Below are 18,654 nucleotides of genomic sequence, written 5' to 3' on the forward strand. Positions count from 1 at the left end.
ACTTGAATTTCCTCGCTAAAAATCAATTAGGCGATGACTGCTACGAGTTGTCAATCACTGTTTATGTGACAACTTTAATTTTCTCGCAAAAAAAAACCAATTAGCCAATGACCTCAACAAGTTGTTGCTTTATGTTAATGTGACAACTTGAACTTCCTCACTGAAAACCTATTAGTTGACGATTTCTATGGGTTGTCTCCTAATGATTATGTGACAACTTGAACTTCCCCTCGAAAACCAATTAGGTGATGACTCATATGAATTTTCATTTATTCTTTGTGCAACTATTAGAACTTCATAACATTGTTTGTACTTTCTTGTCGAGGTGAAATTTATATCATAAACTATGAAAGAACATATAGAACACAAGATATTCACAGAGGTGTCAGATCTTAGTATTCTTGTAGAAGTAAGCTTCAATATCATTCTTGAATTATGTTACACTTGTTCTCCATGTAACATATGAATTCAGGTGTAACGTCCCGTATCTTAATTTACCCGTTTACTAGTCATTTGGACAGTAAACGACAACTATTGTTCACTTTTTACTTTGTTTCGATACTTTTAGTGACCCTAAAAGATGACTTTTTGTTCGGGTTAAAATTTGAGAAAATGTTCTTCATGAAAGTTGTAGAGGACGTTAAACTGAGAGCGTGCATATGTGGTATGTAAAAATCGGAGTTCGTATGAGAAAGTTATGGTCCAAATACAAAAATTACTGTTCATAGTAACTTGCTATATATAGAGAAAGTATTGTGGTAAGTTTCCATATTTTTCTAGAAACTTACCGAGCTCTCCTTTCTCCTCTCCACTCCCCATCGGGTTTTTTTTTTCTGGGGTCTTCTTTGTCCGGCCATATCTTCCTCCACAGGCCTCCAATTGACTTGATTCCAAAAGAAATTTTTCTCACCTTGACGTCATCTATAACTTCTCAGAAGACATCGGAGTAAAAATCGAACTGTGGAGGGCGCTGTAAGGCCGAGAAGCTGCACAGCTCGAGCTGGAAATCGCCTCCCTTCACCTGCTGATATCTTCCGATTCCGGCCACCCCCGACGATAAACCTTAGTTTATTGGAAGCGCCTTGGGATGTAGATGATGCTCCCGGAAGCTTTTGTTGAGATTTGAAGCGTGGAGGAAGAATCGACAGTTTGAGGTTACTATTCATGATTCGGGTTCAACCTTCCCCTTAATTGTTGAGGTACTTCCGCTTATTTTCTAACTTGGTCACAGTTGAAAGAATTAATGGGTGTGTTGAGAAGGTGCTACTGCCAAATTTTGGTGGCCATTGGAGTTGGTGGCAGTGGCGGCGGTGCCGCCACTGTAGGCGCCGGTAGCGGCGGCTACGGTAGCTTTTTAATTTCAAATTCTGGCTAGTTAAATTTTATAATTATCATAGAGCTTATATATGAAGTTTGGTGAGGATTGGTGGAGTTTTGAATCGGTTATAAATTTCTAAAGATATGGATTTCGGTTAATGTTAATCGTGAATCCGATTGTCGGATTTCCTCCATAATTGTTATATAATCTGAAATCGACGAGTGGGCAGTGTTGGTGAAGTTTGGCTGGATGTGGAAGAGGTTTGGATATTAATCGGATTTTTTTTCCAAAGTTTAATAGTTTGGTTATTGGTTTTTGAGAATTCCACCATTGGATTTCTCTCAACTTTGCCCTCGAAACTTTGAATTAAAGAATTGGAGTTAATGATGAAGTTTTGGTTAAATTGGAAAAGAAATTGGAAGTTTGATTTAGGAGGATAAGATATTAGAATCGTATTTAATTGCCGAATCGTTATTCACGAATTATAGTATTGTACAGGGCGACGTACCGAGCTCTTGCTCGACGAAGGAACTCGTACGCGTGATCGTCGGAATAGTACTGTGAGTGGACTTTTGTTTTTAAATAATGATGCATGCATTTATTTCTTAAAGTAATGCTCTAGTTATTTATCATATTACATTTTGAGCATATAATTGTTTTCGGATTTCTGATTTCGATTTATCACGAGGAATTACTTTCATTGATGAGTTTCATGAAGTGATTATGAATTATTCCAGTTGTGATTTTTTGATATTAATTTTGTTATGCCCGGATTCGAAACTTTGAATTATGTTGTTTTTCAACAAAGTATTTTCCATGGTATTTTCCAAAATGAAATATTAGTTCATTATTGAACTTCCTTGCTTATTCATCATTGACCGGAGAATATTTTTGGCGTGTGGGACACGCCGTTGGTTTATTTATATTTCTTATTTATTTATCGACTTTCGGATTTGGCATTGGGAATGCCTTGATGATGATCTTGGAATTGGTTTTGTTTCGATTTATGGAGATTATGTTTTATTATTATTCTCTCCTATTTATTTTTGAACTTGAGATTATCTTGGCGTGTGGGACACGTCATTGGAAATTCATTTGCGAGAGTTGGGGAAGCTTTATGGATTTATGGGGTTTTCGGATTTTCTTTTGCCATACTTTGGGTGACTATTATCATTGCTAGCATTGATCTTCCGCCTTTGTGGCGAGGTGATGGGATCACCGAAGCCCGTCCGCCTTTGTGGCGCTGGTTACTGTCTTTGTGACAGTAATGCTGAAGCCCAGTATCCTAATCGCTACACTTAGTGGCGTGTGGGTATATAACGGGAGTATATGGGAGTACTTTAGCCTGAGAGGCTATCACCCGAACCTGGGAGGCTCATTCATATGACTATCTTCTTCCCCTACTTTTATATTACTTCTGGGCTAGCGGGGTCTAGTCCGATGATACGATACTCAGCAGGTTTGAATTACAGTTTCCAGTTTCCTGGTTTAAAGAAATATGTTTTATACACGTTGCATGCATCGAAGTTTTATAAATTTAAATAAATGCATAAAAGTATTACAACTTTACTTCTTTTAAATTATTTATCTAGTTGTTTATTTTTGTCCACTCACACTAACGTGTTTTCAATACTTTTCCCCTGGGCCCTTCGGTTTCAAATGTCCAGTTTGCAGGCTAGGTTAATTGAGGTCAGGGGTACATGGAGTCGAGGCATAGCCAACAGCATTGCTTCCGCGTACTCAATTCTAATTCTGTTTTCGTTGTTACCTAGTGGGTTAGTATCGCTCTGATAATCTGTGGGATCAATATTGTATTGGGGTTGAGACAATTATATGTGAAATTGGAGTTGTGATTTGGAGAGCAGGTGGCTCCAGGAGAATAAGGATGGATGATTTAGAAGTGTAAATGTTTTCCTACAGGTTTTGGGTAGCCTACTTTTAGGGGAAGTTCTGCCAAATTTTTGGTAGAATTTCTTCTAAAGTGGGCCCCGCAGGGCCACTTCGGACTTCGGGGTGAAATCCGGGGCGGGTCCTGTCATTAGGTCCTTTAGGACTGTAATCCCATTTCCACATAGAATTCCCTATCAAGTTCAACCTAGGCCTTTGTTATCAACTCAGCCTTAGGGTCATTTTACTGTATCAACATGACACACTTCGATAACTAAAAAATCTCTAATTTAATTTAACTTTGCCAAATGAACTTGACGATATTATGTTTTAAAACGTGACCTACTTATATCATGAAAATGCATAGTCAACATTTTAAAATTTTAACCACAAAGAATAGTGAATGAGTAGGTGAACATAATTAGCTTGTTATTCTCCACCATTTGATTTAGATCCAACGACGATTGAGCCTGACAGAGCAGAGAATCGATTAAGTAGTATAAGTAACAAGCTTGAGAAAGAATCATCTCACTGAAAGGAAAGAAAATAGCTTTTATTTTAAGCTCTCTGATTTCTATATGCTTTGTGTGTACTTTTGAATTAATTTAGAGATTGTCGCTTTATACAATGTACTAAATCGGCGCCTTAATAGTAAGGTTGTCAATTCCGACACGACCCGATAACACGACTCGAAACCCACACGAAATCAAGCGGGTTGAACCCGCACGATTAAAAAGCGGGTCGGTGATGGGTCAATCAGCCATGACCCATTTAATAAATGGGTCGGCCACGGGTCAATCTGCCAACACGAAGTGAACCCGTATAACCCGATTGTGCTATGTTTCTTCTTGAAATTTTATACGTTTGGAGTATTTGATCATAGGATTAGACAATTTGAAATATTTAGCTTTTTAATTATTAGATTTAATTATTTATAAATTATATATAATTATTTATATTTTTCGTCTTGTGGAGTTTTTAGTGAATTTAATCAACTTATATACTTTTTTAGTTAATGAGTCCCATTATTAATGCTTAAATGAATCATTTTATCTAACAAAACACGACCTATTTATTAAATGGGTTAAGCGGGTTGGAAACGGGTAACCCGTTTAATAAATAGGTTGGGTTTGGTTTAAATTTTTGACACGATTATTAAATGGGTTGGGTTTGGGTTTATATCTTGAAACACGACAAATACCTTGACCCGACACGAACCCAACCCGACACGACCCATTGACAGCCCTACTTAATAGTTGTCTGTTTTTTTTTTTCAATGAAATTTGATTTAAAGAAATACGACTTTTACTAGGAAGGCAAGAAACTTACTCGGATCGTCAGGCTACAATCCATATACCACAAGCTTGCTCTCAAATGAAATTTGTTAAAAAAATTTCTAAAATCTTAAATTTTAAATTCTAAATAATATGAAATATAGATTTTGGATGAAAATAATTTTTTTGTTTTTAAAAAAGGCGCCATCTGAATAAAAAAAGGGTTCAAGTTATAAAAATGAGCCGGTTTCAATCCGGTAAATATAATATATATATATATATATATATAGAGAGAGAGAGAGAGAGAGAGAGAGAGAGAGAGAGAGAGAATAAAAACCTAATTACGACTTCAAAGAGCCTGCTAGAGAGAAAGAGGTTGACAGCCGTATTCTTCCAATCTCAGAGTTCGTCCGCGTCCCTGAGAGTCTCACTCTCTGCGTCCCCAACTCTAAATCAGTGACAGTAAGGCCATGACATGTATTGCCTCTGCATCATCAATTCCATGGCTGCTACTCTCGCTTCTTCACTAGCCTCAAAACCTAGGTTCCCTAATCTTTGCGCAGAACCGACAAATCTGGGTTTATTTGTTTTGCCTCACTCTTCTTCTTGTCACCCAAAACGTGGAGAATCTCGGGTACTGTCTCGATCTCTAACCGGAATTACGGACCGGTGCCCATGAGCTTGCTGCTTCTATTATTTCCAAGGTATGGACTATGGACCCTCTTCAATCCTATTGATCAATTTTCAGTTTTGGGTTCAAATCGGATTCCAGTTTTATGAAAATATATGGTTGCCAATTTGGACAATTACTTAGTATCTAAATTAGATGTGGGTTTAAAATGGTGGGTATTGTTCAGGTTGCCAATTTGAATTCAATGTTGGTTGTTTCAATTATATATGTTGTTCATCTATTCAGACTATGCTAACCTTGGAGATGCACTGTATTCAGTTAGGTGTCAAAACCCCAAATTGAAGTAAATAACCAATTCATGAAAAGCTCTGATTGAAGGAGAGGCAATTGGTATTTGGTGAAGCCGAGCCAGACAGACACTTGTATTCGGTGAGTAGTCCCTTCCTTCCCTTCTAATCGTTTGCTCTATTATGTTTGGTGTTTACTGTAAAAGATTGCAATTTCTTGTTCCATTTTCTTCAACTAGTTAAACTTCATGCTTTGAGTTTGTAAAAACAAGCAAATTCTGTTATGTTGCATAGCCATTGAGAATATAAAAAAATAATAATCTTAGTTACTGGCAGTTTCATAACTTCTATGTTGCAAGCTCTTTCTATGTTTGGATCTTAAAAGCATTTATGTTCATCTAATGACTACTGTGTCATTTGTCATGTTAAGCACTTCTTGTATACTACTACCTTCTTCTACTTGGTATGAGTTTTTCATTCCTAATAAATGTCTTATATTAACCGGAAAATAAATGCTAGTAATACAGGATTGATAGATTATTGAGCTTTTGTGTGAGGACTTTGTTGATCTGGTTAAATTAATTAATTATAGTTTGCAGGGGTTGATGTTGAATGATTGGATACAGAGCATGTCCAAGTTCTAGCAACTTTGGTGCTGATCTAATTTCACATTGCTTCACAATTTTTTCCTTCGTTAATTTTTTTTTCTTCCCTATTTTGATTCAATTTCTTCCCTCTAGTTCTATTATCTGGAGGATGCAATTCATGAATGAAAAATGGAAAGTCTGGTGCATGTATATTTTGTAGTTTGGAAGTATAATATATTTAGAGCAGAAGTTCGATAACATCGCGTAAGGCATGCAAATTGATGTATTGATGATCTGTCTCTTTTTATTCATTTTTTGGTGTTAACTTTGTAGAGTTTCAATTCTTGACTTCTTGTGTGACTTGTATCTTTCGGTGTACGTTGTTTTTCATTTGATTGTCTAGTGTTTTAGAATTGAGTCAAGCACTTATTATTTCTTAGAACTGAGTCATTGTTTTGCCTGCAGGTGCCACAGGCCTATACAAAACCTCGAAAAAAAAAGAACTTTCCGCATGGCAGATGCTTCTCCAGTGATGAGTTCAAAGTGCAAGAGCAAGAGCAAGTAGACAAATATTCCAAGATTTGGGGAAGTGATCAGGAGCATGCCAAAAAGATGAGGAGTTCATTAATTGCAACACTTTCGAGCAAACCAACAACCAATAATTTGGTTAGTAGTATGTTGGATTTAGTACACAAGGATCTCTAGGCTGTTTTGAATTATTATTGATCTAACTATTTTGAATTGGTATTGATTGTAAAGAATACTTTGAGTTAATATATTCTTATTTTCTCGGCTCATCTTTATAAAGTTGTCGTAAAAGTCTAAATTTCTAGCTTAATTGAAAATGCGACGACTTTGGGGTGTTGCAACCAGTTATTGCTTAATGTGTTTTACTGATTGTCAAAAGCGATGAAATTACACGGTTGTCGCTTTTTTAATATGCGATTCAATTGGTTCCTCAATGGAATTATATGAGACAAACAAGAAATCTCGCATATAATTTTCTACAACAAATGTATATAACAAAAATGAAACCTCACAGTTATTTTCTGCAACAAAAATAAATCTCGCATATAATTTTTGATCAAACATACAAGCCTCGCAGACGGAATATGCAATGTAAATGAAGCCTCGTATATTAGAAATTGTTACAAACATAAAGTCTCGCATATGACATTCTGCAACATACTTGCGCGTCTCACAAGACGTCATATGCGAGGAATGAATTATGTCGTATATTTCAAATGTGACAAACATTCAAGTCCTGCATATGGAATATGCGACGTAAACGAAGCCTTGTATATTTAAAATAGTAACAAATATAAAGTCTCGCATATAGTTTTTGGTAACACACTTGTGAGTGTCACAATTTGTAATATGCGAGGAATCAATTGCGTCGCATATTGAAAAAGCGACAACCGTGTAATTTCGTCGCTTTTGACAATCAGTAAAACACATAAGACGACAACCTAAAGTAGTAGCATTTTCAATTCAGCGAGAAATTTAGACTTTTTACTACAAATTTGGGTTGTCGCCGATGAAATTTTCTCTTGTAGTGCATTACAAAATTCGCCACATATCATTGAAATCCAGAAGTTTAAACACTAAAATTTCGAGTCTGCTAAAACAAATTTAAACATACTAATCAACAAGCTCCACTTTTTACTTAAAAATGAGAGGCCAAAATTAGATAAGAGACCTGAAGCAGAGTCATGGCGTAAGTGATGTAGTTTCGCATCCTCCCTTGGCTCGTAATCCTAATCTCATTCTCATCAATTGGCGTCTCTGCTCTTGGCTTCTCCACTCTCTGGTACCGATCCATCTTTGTTTTCAAAACACCAAACAAAATCGAACCACATCAGAGCCATGCATCAAAATCAAACCACACAAGCAGCTAAGTTGTAGACTCAGAGACACAAACACACAGGCCATAGACAATTTAAACAAAACGCAGGAAAAAGAGAGAGAGTGATTCAGAGAAATTTACAGAGGAAAAAGGAGGGAATGAGAGAATCGGGAAGAGGAAGAAGAAGAAGAAGAGGAGGTTGGATCTGGGAGAAACATACTGTGTTTTAGGTTGAAAAGATGGCAGCAGATCGAAGAGGGTTAAGGAACAGCGACGACATAGCTTTAGGGGTTGTGTGCGGTGGTTTGGCGATCTCGATCGAGGGTGGGGTGGCTGAGTTTTGTTCTCCATTGCCTAGGCTATCTTTTGGTGGTGGCAATGCCAAAAGTCGAGGACCGAAAGTCGAGCTTTCAGGCGTAACAGAGAGATGGTGAGAGGAAGAAGGGGGGAGCCGGGGAGAGAGATAGAGAGAGGGGCGTGTGCGGCCGAGAGAGGAAGAAGGAGCAAATAGGCTAGGGTTCTTTCCTTTAAATACTAGTCAATGTGAAATGTAAAATTTGGTGGAATGGAGGGAAATGAAAATTGAAAATTTGGCAAAGTGTTAACTAGCTAGCATATATATTGAACCCTAAAACTCAGACAACATCAATTCAGGTACATTGTTTGAAAGAGAGTGACACAATAGATAACTAACAAACTGTTGTGTGAATTAAAACAATCAGACAACATCTTTTTCAACCATTGTATTAATAGCAATTGCACAACAGAGAAGTAATAACTGTTGTGTGATTAAAAACAATCAGACGACATCTTTTTTCAACCATTGTGTTAATCAACCTTAAACAACCTCAATGTAATAACTGTTGTCTGAATTGATTGATTCAGACAACATAAAAAAAACAACCATTGTCCGATTTACAATTGCACAACAATAATGTAACAACTGTCGTCTGATTTAAAAATTTAGACGACAAAATTTTTTTTGCTGTTGTCTGATTATTTCAGACGACAGTTAAAATGTTTGTTGTCATATGATATGTGTTGTCTGATTCATTTTTTGGTGTAGTGAGTTTTCCTTTCGTCCAAATTAAATAATTTCAGTTTACAATTAAAAATATTCCATCTATAAAATTAGTCAATGAGTGCGCCTGACTGGGTCGTAGTCTTTCCTTTGGTCATTGTCGATGGAGAACATGCTAACCCTAAGAGGCCAGGAAGCATAGGTGGTATATATACTCTTTAGTCCTATAATAACCAAGGTCTAGTGGTATAATGTACATGTTACATATATATAATAAAAGTTTCACGACAGTGCATAAGATCCTAAACATGGCAAAGATGGACATAATAATGTACAACTGGGAGGTTCTTTAACAAGGTAACAAAGTATGTTATTCATCGTTTTCAGCTTGATTTACTTGTCCACATATTTAAAATTGCAATTCTAAATATATGAAAGCTAAACTACATTTTTACTGTGCATTTCACAACAGACAAAATGAATGAATAGTGGAAAGACGTTTTTACCCTTCTTTGTTTAAAGAAATTGCCCCTGCAGCTATCTAGGCCCTTTAGCGCCACGCAGTGCTGTCGTGTCTTTTGTTCTTTACTCCACACTCCACAGAAACAAACGGAGAGAGAAGATGAAAGAGTATTGAGAGAGAGAGCGAGAGGGAGAGAGAGATCGTTAACGTCTACAACTCTGATTCCGGCTTCCCTGCTGCGTCCTTCCTTTCTCCTGCGCGTTATCAGCTGTTTTCCTTTGATTAGCCGCTGTTTTTCCTATTGAGATTTGCTAAACCATTGTTGTAACCGAGAATCTTTTTTTGGATTGGGTTGGGCTTTCGGTGCTTGATGAGTATCGGTCTCATCAGATTTCATTATGGTTTGTTGATTGTCCGATTGTTTGCTTAATGATTTGCATGTTCTTCTTTGGCTAGGATTGCGGCTGGATACCTGCATCTAAGGATTCTAGGCAACAGTAGCTCCGCAGGTTTGTTTCGTTGTTATGGGCAACATCAAAGACTCTTTGAGACTTTGCTTTCAGCTGGAATGCAACCATTCTCATATCCTCACCATTTGGTTATTACTTCAATTCTTTTTGGTGAGACGTTTGATTTTGTTTTGGTTACTGAGAGAAATCAATGCTTTATTGCTTCCTGTGTTGATCTTCACAATACTTCTATTATGGGAATCAACCCTGAAACCGACAATTTATGTAGCCATGTTGTAAGAATCATCTGCCTCATAACTTTTATGAATAGTCGATGAAACGTATTAAGAAATTAATTTTGGGATTCCATAGAGAAAAATTACTATTTTCCTGTATAAGGTTCGTTAGATGTTTCCAAGCAAGTATTAGTAGGCTCATATTATTCACTTTCTGTTATAACGTATGAAGATTTTTTTTTTCCATAGTCTCTTTTTATATGTGAAACCCTACAGCTAAGGTTTCGTTTGTAATCTGTGTTGAGGGGTGAGTGATTTTAGAATCGAATTAATGATTGAACTTAGGGAAGAGTGAGAAAGGATAGAGCTTTATATAGAATATCAAGGAAGAAGTATGGATTCATGAGGCTAAGCTTGGCAATAGGGTTATTATGATTATTGAAGGCATTTTGTGGACTCTTACCTTAGGGTTATTATTATTAATATTTCTATGACAATTGGACCGACTATCCAATTTAAAAATGAGCCTTTCTGGTCAGTTCATTGATTTTAAAATCTATCACACTTTTACATTCTCTCAAAACAATATCAGTAGAATGTAATGTTATGATAAATAGAATTAAATTTCCCATGTTCTTATATGCAGTCATTTTATGGGGGAAGACGTCCAATTCCTTAAGTATGAAAGAGCTTCAGATTTGGAGCAGTAAATTAACTCTGAAGCACATAAGATCTAGAAAGGTACAAAAGTATGTTTAGATTGAGTTTGTTATGCAGTTTTTGAATGCTTCCACATTGTTGTACAAAATGTTGATGTTTGCTGATTTCTTTCTGACAAATTCTTATGTGTAAATGTTGGGGACTAGAATAATGTGATTGAGTTTATGCTTTCAGCTAGGGTGAGAGCATTCTATCATGGATTGGAGATGATTATGTTGTTATAGATTATAAGACTACTGCACATCTTGAGGTAATGCACTATTGATGTCATTATTATTAATATGAAGTTAAGCTAATGGGAGAGAAATTATTAGAGGCAGAGTATCTGCTGTGCGTCTTGGTAATTTATATCTGATGGTAAAGACTGAGAAGCAAATTCGTATTGAAAGACGGTATTAGACAATCAATATTAGTTGGTGAATGCACACACACAAATAGGACTTATATCATGCTCATTAGTCAGAGCTCAGTCAATATATACCAACTTTTACATCAAAATTGGATAGTCGGTGTATGCACACACACACAAATAAGGGGAGCTGAGGTTTGACGTCAGGCTGATAGAATGGTGCAACTTGGAAAAAATGGTTCACTTGCTGCAGTAAGGAGTTATGTAGAAAATAGGAAGAAAATCTTGGTTTCATTTAAATATGTATCTGCATTTTTGTTTGTGCTATTGTTTAATGTTTGTCATAAATGGTTTGATCTTCTTCTTCCATATTGTAATTCTACATCAAAGATATTCCTCAAGCATGTTTGAATGGAAAATAATGAGTCCATGACTTCTTTTTCTTTTTGGTTACAAAATTTTTAGAATCATTTGATCAATTTGGATGAAAAGAAGTTTGGTATCAACCCCTAACAAAAATCGAAAGAGGTAACTTTCTATACTTACTGCTTTTACATACAAGTTGTATATTTCCTACCTGGTATTGTGGATTACATTCAAAATCAACTCTTTTGTTTTGATTCTGTATGTGTGTCAATGAAAAAGACTGATTTACATGTTTTAATTCGAAAACAAAAAATGCAATGACATGGTCTCTACGTTTCCCTTCTTTGCTTAGTGAGCTTTTGTTTTTCCAGCTAATTTCCCTTCATAGCTGAGTGAACTTTTGTTTCGGTGATTTGTCTTTCCTGTTGATTTTTTTAAAAACCAATAACCCTATCTTGAGAGACTGCAAGAAATAGTAACAGTAAGATTAGAATCTATAAAGGACAACATAGAATGACATAAACAGCCAAAAAAATACAGAGAGGGAAGTAAAAAGTAAACACTAACCTCAATTTGATTAACAATTAAGTTGAGAGATGTCAGCACATCAAAATTTTTTATTGTTGACCATTTTCGATCATTAATTATAATCAAGTCTATTGAGAGTATGTTCATGGCAGTATCACAAATTATTTTTACCATGAAATCATGATTAGCTTGCTATTCTACGTACTTAAGAGTGAAGGCAACATACAAACCATCCCAGAGAACATGACTGAGGTAGTTGAAGACCATTTTATAAGCTACTACCTCATAATGTTGTGTGACTACCTCCACACAAGTTGCAGGAGAGTGCTCAAACTTCTTCCCCAATCCATTCAAAAAGTCTGTCCCAAATTTGTTTCTCCAAAACTTCTAACTCACTCCGGATTCCTTGCAATGTGTTTATGCGACAAAGCAACTGTGGTATTCCAACAAAATTATCCCCATTGACTCTTGCAACCTGAGATTTCCTCTTCTCAGAAGTTGGAGATTTTCTTTGTTTTTGCCAAAGCCTTGGAACTTTGATTCCATAGTGCATCTGGTTAATGCAGGCATAGTGGGAACAAATGTATTACGTGATCCTACATATCAGAGGAAAATACTAGTTAATGAACATACCTTAATTGATATGCAAAGGATCCCGAGTACTACAAGATCTTTAGCAACATCTTTAGCAATCTACTTTATTTAGATTGCTGCCATTTCCATAGCACTTTTGATTTGGGAGCACATGCATTATGTGTTTAGCAAGATTATTTTTCTGTTGGTCTTAATTTATTTGCTTTGATGTTTTTGACAACAGTGATTACAGCAGGCTAATATGCGAATAATATAGGTCACCTCCGCTTGAATTATTTCGATGATTGACTCTCACAGTTTGTGTGGTTGTGTATATCAGAGAATGACGAAGTTAAGGAAGCTAAACCGAATTGCGGCTCATCACAGATCTATACTGAGGACGATGGTGTTGCAGTTCGTGAAGCATGAGTGCATTGAAACCGCTGTTGCCAAGGCAAAAGAGGTTCGACATCAGGCTGATAGAGTGGTGCAGCGTGGAAAAGATGGTTCACTCGCTGCAGCGAGGAGTTATGTAGAAAATAGGAAGAAACTCTTGGTTTCATTTAAATATGTATCTACATTTTTGTTTGTGCTATTGTTTAATGTTTGATTTTCTTCTTCCATACCATAATTTTACATCAATGATAGTCCTCAAGCATGTTTGAATGGAAAATAATGAGTCCATGACTTTTTTTTTTCTTTTTGGTTACAAAATTTTCAAAATCATTTGATCATTTTGGATGAAGAGAAGTTTGGTGTCAAAGTTTGATTCATAGAATTGACTCCGTAAGCAAGCAGCTGTTCTAATCAACTCCTAACAAAAATCCAAAGAGGTAATTTTCTATACTTACAGCTTTTACATACAAGTTGTATATTTCCTATCTGGTTTTGTGGATTACATTGAAAATCAACTCTTTTGTTTTGATTATGTATGTGTGTCAATGGAAAAGACTGATTTACATGTTTTAGTTCGAAAACAAAAAATGCAATCACATAGTTTCTACATTTCCCTTCATTGCTTAGTGAACTTCTGTTTTTCCAGCTAATTTGTAGTTAAACCTCAGCTCCAAATCAGTATGAAAAGTGACCCTGAGATTGTACCAGCTCCAAATCAGTATGAAAAGTGACCCTGAGATTGTACCACCAATAGTGGCTTACATATCTTTAAGGGAATTGAAAATCGTCCAAACAGTGTCTGAACTTTTCCAGACTATTAATTTTCATACCTTTACTTTGAAAAACATCAAAATGGTACCTGATGATTTAAGCCCGACTCAATTTATGTACCTAGCAACAGTAAAGCCGTCAACTCCGTTAAATTTCGAGGGGTAAAAGCGGTACTTCATGTATTTGGTACAGTAAATCAATTTTAAAACAATGAAAATCCAAAATAAACTCCAAACTTTGAGGTTGTAGAGACTCGAACCCATTTCAATACATGTGCAAATGAAAGCCTCAACCACCAGAACACAGGCATGGTATTAGCATGTAGCAAACAAAAATTATATATATCATTTAGTTTAAAAAACACTTTTTCTTTGACCATTCTATCATCTTCCTTTTAGTGTTTTGCAGTCTCAGCTCTCTCGTCCTTCATTCTAGATTTCCAGCCACAAAGTTTCTTATTATTAATTGGAGAAGGAAGACATGTACATCTATTTCAACTCTTCGATCCAAAACCAGTTCTTTTCAACACCATAAATCAACAACAATAACAAATCCTTGACAATTGGATTCTTAAAAAAAAAAAGCCAAAACTCTTCATTGATCTAACCATATCCAGTGGCCGGAGCACCAATCCCAGCTTGCAAAGCCCAAACCCGACTCCACCACTCTTCTTCTTCTTCCCAACGCAACAATCCCAGTCCCACTGCTTCATGAATACGTCAATCCACATAGCTCCAGTCAGAGAGACAAAATTAGAGAGACCATCTTCTTGATTAAATTGTCCTGTCCTCGTCCTCTGGTTGCTGTTGTGTTTCGAAGCCATAAACATCCTTGTGCCAAACAACCGAGTCTAATCCGGGAGCCCCAAACATCAAACCCCACAGAACCGGGGAGATCTGAGCCGGCCCTGTAAGCCACTTGCAATGGATGTTGCTGAAACCGTCGAGTATGAGAGTTCATGAAGCAGAATTGACTTCAAGAAGAAGACGATGGCTGACGTCATGGATCTGAAATAGAAGATCTTAACCGGCGGGAGCCCTCTCTCCACTATGATTGGCTACGGTCCGGTCCAGCCACACTATGCCTCGCATGGAGTCAGGTTTGAGCGGGGGATTCTGGTTCATTCAATCTTCTGTGATGTTGTTGGTGAGTAACTGAGGATGGGGTGGTGAGGTGGTGGGGGGTGGAGAATGGGTCGTCGATGTCGCAGGTGGCGCGTGAGGTGGAGACGAACTTTTCCAGCTTCCGAATCTTGGCCTTCACACTCGCTCCTCCTTCGGCTGGCTTCGCATGTTGCTGATTATAAAACCCCATTCTGCATCAAAATCAATTTCTTGTTCTTCTTTCTTTCTTCCCCTAAAGAGCACTATTGTGAAGTGAATCAATCAATCAGAGGGAGAGAGAAAGAAGAGAGTTCGAAAGCAGCTGGAAGAAGGGGGTCAACTCCAAAAAAAAAAATCAGAAGTACCAATTTTACCCCTCCAAATTTAACAGAGTTGACGGCTTTACTGCTGCTAGGTACATAAATTGGGTCGGGCTTAAATCGTCAGGTACCATTTTGATGTTTTTAAAAGTATAGGTATGAAAATTAATAGTCTGAAAAAGTTCAGACACTGTTTGGACGATTTTCCCTATCTTTAATATATCTATTTAGAACTAAAATAATGCCTTCTCTTCTTCGTTTTGCACAGGCTGATGTTGATGGGTGGATTTCTGGATTATGGAGAGTTTGCATTAGTCACAATTCACTTGCAAAAGTGGAGAATGATGAACTTCTCATTAGAGCATTTATATTTTTTAACAAGGATTGAAGTGTATTAATAACAAAAAGACCCGCAATAGAGCGCGGGCAAGTATTACTAGTCAAAACTAAAAGACTCGAATCCTAAACATGAACCTAAGTTTCTAATCAACAAGTTTCTCAATATGAGAATTGTTTGCTCACTTGCTCGGTTATGCCGCCTAATATGTATAAGGTCATTTGTAAAGAGGCACTGAAGAATAGCAAAAGAAATAACATAATAAATGTGAGGCTGTTCTAATGAGGACTTCATGAGGACTTTTAAATCAATCATTGGATGACATGTGTGTTGCAAAATTAATATTTCAACTAAAATTAAGACCACACATCCAACCGTTGATTTGAAATTCTCATTGAATCCTCATTTAAAGTCCTCGCAAGAGCCCCACTCAACATGATAATCCATATATAACGTTATGTTGAAGGAAAATCAACTTAGTGTGCCTTATCAAACTAGGAGCAGTAACAGGAGAGAATGTTCTAGAATTTCTAGTTCTATTCGGATTAGATTTCCTTGTAATATTAGAACATGTACTTTGTAATTCCCTATATATAGAGCTCCTATTCTCAATAATGAAATACAATTCTCTCTACAATCTCTCTCAAATATCATATTCTTAAACACATTATCAGCACGAGCTTTAACCACAAAAACAAAAACCAAAAACCCGAAAACTCTCCTCACCGAAATCTGCTACTGCCCCTAGCCCGAACTAGCCGAAGCATCCCCTGCAGCTTGCCCCGAGCACGCCTCGCGCTACGGGCCCGGGCCTGCAGCCTTGCAATCGCTGCCCTGCTGCCCCTGCAGCCCGGCTGCACACTTGCTACTCCTGCAGCATCACCGCAGTGCCTACTACATCTCCGCTGCCCCTGCAGCCCCACGTTCCAACCATCTGCCACGACCAGGATTGCAAACTAGTTGCAATCCCAGTTTAGGATCAAGCAGCCACTGCAATCCTAGCTTAGGATCAAACAGCCACTGCAATCCTAATCCAGGATTAAAGCAGCATATGCAGTCCCGACCCAGGATCGATAGCACGCATGCAATCCTACACGGCTGCATCAACACGCGCGTGTATTGAGAATTTCAAATTCTGAAATTCATGAGTAAGTTTTCACTAGTAAGTTGTTCCCATTTTTGAAATTTAAATTTATTTTTATTTTTCTTCAGGGACTTACAAAATCCCTTCATCTACATCCCACTTTTCTGTAACGTGGGTTCGATTTGCTAAAAGCGAAATCGTGGGGATTCACGCTACATACGAACTAAGAGCGTTCGTATTCTTCGGACTAAGAGCGTCCGTGAGCATTGATTTTTACAAACTAAGAGCGTTCGTAGGCTACGGACTAAGAGCGTTTGTAAGCATAAAGATTTGACCATATAAACGTCATTGGTTTCAATCCAGATCCAAAAAAAAAAAAAAAAAAATTGGAAACTATCAACATAGACAGTGGTTATAACTTTTTCTCACTTGGCGTACTCAAGAGTAATTGTGATGTCTAGGAAAGGTTTGAACTGAGAGAACGATTTTAAAAGTGAGCAACGCTCTACCAAAATTCGCCTTACCTTACCTGGTCACAACCAAATTGGAATTGCCAAACGGATTGAGTAACTACTACTTGTCTAAGCTTGATTATCCTTTTTGGATTAAATTTAGAAACTTTGACGTAATCATTGGCTTTCATTGAAATAAAGTGTCGATTTTGATTCGAACTTTATTCATTCAAGTATGTTTCCCGGAGAGCTAGAATGCCTCGTGGATAGTGCTACTACGCACACCATACTTCAAAATAGGCAGTTATTTCTTGATATGATGCCTACTCGATCTTCAGTGACTACGATGGCAGGGTCATCTAAATTGATTCATGGTCAAGGACCAGCTCAATTCTTGTTGCCACATGGCACAATCATTAATGTCACTAAAGCTCTCTACGCTGCTAGGGCAGGAAGAACCCTATTGAGCTTCAAAGATATAAGAGCCAATGGTTTTCATGTGGAAACACATTGTAAGAATGGAAAAGAGTTCCTTTGCATCACCTCTAATGACTACGGACATAAAAGAGTATTAGAGAAACTTATGTGTCACACTAGTGGGTTATATGCAACCACTATTCGAGTCATTGAATCCAACCATGTCATGTGAGATGATTTATGGGATTTTGACACATATAGGCTTTGGCATGACCGTTTGGGACACCCAGGTCGTGATATGATGATCCGTATATTAAAGACTTCACACCTACATCCATTTTTTAGAACGAAAGGAAGTAAAAATCAGTTTTTGGACACCGAAAGAGCCCCTGCACCTCACGGCGCAGTTCACCCCCAAAACCGGTCATCCTTAGCCGGCGCTACCTTCCCCCTACGGCCTCAGGGTGGCATTGACTCCACCAATGCTCTTTCTACTCCAAATTTTGCTTCTAAAGTCAATTGTGATTTCGTGGCTCAACCAATATCCTCATTGGTTGTTTCTAAAGCCCATAATTCGTTTTGCAAAGCCTGCTCTTTAGCAAAATTAGGATCGAGACCATCCTATGCAAAGCATACTAAAGAAAATATACCATTCTTGCAAAGAATCCAAGGTGATATTTGTGGGCCTATTCAAACACCATGCAGACCATTTAGATATTTTATGATGTTGGTTGATGCACCGACATGCTGGTCACATGTCATGCTATTGTCCACTAGGAACGCTGCATTTGCTAAACTCCTAACCCAGATTATTAAGTTAAGGGCTCATCACTCTGATCATCCTATTAAGTCTATAAGATTAGACAACGCTGGGGAGTTTACATAAAAAACTTTTGATGATTATTGCATGTCCATTGGGATTGATGTTGAACATCCAGTTTCTCATGTTCACACCTAAAATGGTCTCACAGAAGCCGCTATTAAACGACTACAAATGGTCGCTAGGGCATTGGTAATGCGCACCAATCTCCTTATTTCTGCTTGGGGATATGCAATATTGCATGCAGCTGTGCTTATTAGTCTAAGACCCACTACCACTTAACCATTTTCTGCGTCCCAGATGGTGACTGGGTATGAACCTAATGTCTCACACTTACGCATATTTAGGTGTGCAGTTTATGTGTCAATTGCGCCGCCACAGCGCTCCAAAATGGGTCCTCAATGACGATTAGGCGTTTA

The 18,654-nt window shown here is 37.4% G+C and overlaps 1 long non-coding RNA gene across 1 annotated transcript; it reads left to right on the forward strand.

Moving 5' to 3' along the window:
• The first annotated feature begins 10,661 nt into the window (after positions 1 to 10,661).
• On the forward strand, positions 10,662 to 13,234 carry LOC112185802. Its single transcript, XR_002930474.2, has 3 exons — positions 10,662 to 10,740; positions 11,534 to 11,596; positions 12,876 to 13,234. It is a non-coding gene; the product is annotated as an uncharacterized LOC112185802 (long non-coding RNA).
• Positions 13,235 to 18,654: the final 5,420 nt, after the last annotated feature.

This window comes from Rosa chinensis, chromosome 2 (assembly GCF_002994745.2).
Source record: "Rosa chinensis cultivar Old Blush chromosome 2, RchiOBHm-V2, whole genome shotgun sequence".
NCBI classification, from domain to species: domain Eukaryota; kingdom Viridiplantae; phylum Streptophyta; class Magnoliopsida; order Rosales; family Rosaceae; genus Rosa; species Rosa chinensis.